Source organism: Chrysochloris asiatica, unplaced genomic scaffold (assembly GCF_000296735.1).
Source record: "Chrysochloris asiatica unplaced genomic scaffold, ChrAsi1.0 scaffold00004, whole genome shotgun sequence".
In the NCBI taxonomy this organism is placed as follows: domain Eukaryota; kingdom Metazoa; phylum Chordata; class Mammalia; order Afrosoricida; family Chrysochloridae; genus Chrysochloris; species Chrysochloris asiatica.
Genome location: NW_006408522.1, coordinates 11,368,045 through 11,369,423, shown reverse-complemented (window position 1 = coordinate 11,369,423; position 1,379 = coordinate 11,368,045).

Sequence of the window (1,379 nt, the reverse complement as noted above, 5' to 3'; positions counted from 1 at the left end):
AGATGTAATCCATATCGAAGGCTGTGCTCTTTAATCTTCATAAGTAAATGTTTCAAGTCCTCTTCACTCTCAGCGATCAAGGTCATATCATCTGCATATCGCAGGTTGTTAATGGGACCAGTTGTAGGAAAAAAACCCCATCATGTTTGGTAAAGTGGAGGGTCAGTGAAAAAGAGGAAGATCCCCAAGAAGATGGATTGGCATAGTGGCAGCAGCAATGGGCAATGAGGGTAGAGGAGGACTGGGCAGTGTTTCATTCTATTGTGCATAAGGTTGCTATGAGTTGGAATTTACTCAATGGCACCTAAGAACAACATACAAATCAAGACACTAAAGCACAAAGGATTAAAGAATTGCTCAAACCCACACAACTATAACGTAGCAGTATCAGAATTAGGATTTAGCCCTGTCATTCCCAAAGTCCATGCATACCGATATCTACTACACAGTTGCTGTTACTAACTTGTAAGTTATTTCAGTAAAATATATCCATAATGTATTAATCTAATATTAGGTGACATTTAACAAATACAGTGGGTGTCTATTTTCGTTTCCTTGAAAATCAAATATTCAAAATGCCTTTTCTTATTGGGAGACTGGTTGTTACCTTTTTTAGGGGAAATGAGGTGAGGCTTAAGGGTCATCAAAGAAGTCAGGTATGAAGACATTTGTTGTTGTTGAGTGCGGTAGAGTTTCTCCCACAGATCAGCTGTTGGATTCAAACTGCTGATTTTGTGGTTAGCAGCCCAATGCGCCCCCACGACTCCTAATGAAGACATTGGAGGGTTTTTTCTAGATTCATATGCTGAAAGAAGTACTTTTCCATCCATTTTTTGCCTCAGGGATTTTACAGTTGAATCATGGAATGAAACCATTGTTGCTGTTGTTGAGTGCCGTTGTGTCGGTTCTGACCCATAGAGACCCTGTAGTGGGTTTCTGGTGAGTATGAACCACCAACCTTGCAGTTCAAACGACTTTGCCGTCTGATTCATTAGCCCATAGCACCACACCAGGACTTCTGTTTTGGAAATTAGCAGATGACAGCCAGGGAATGGAGCCAATAAAATCAGAGATGTAAATGACCCTACAAGTTTTCTTTGTAAAATCTACAGTCAGAAACGGAAAGAGAGAGAAAACACCAATGCAGAAAAGAGCTAAATTCCCTAGTCAGAGAATTTTGAGGACAGTTTAAAATATATATATATATGTTGTTGTTATGTGCCATGGAGTCAGTTCCGACTCATAGCCACCCTGTACAGGGATTCCGAGGCTGTAAATCTTTACGGGAGCAGAAAGCCTCATCTTTCTCCTGTGTCGTAACCAGTACGCTACCAGAGCTCAATCTCTCTCTCTCTCTCTCTCTCTCTCTCTCTCTCTCT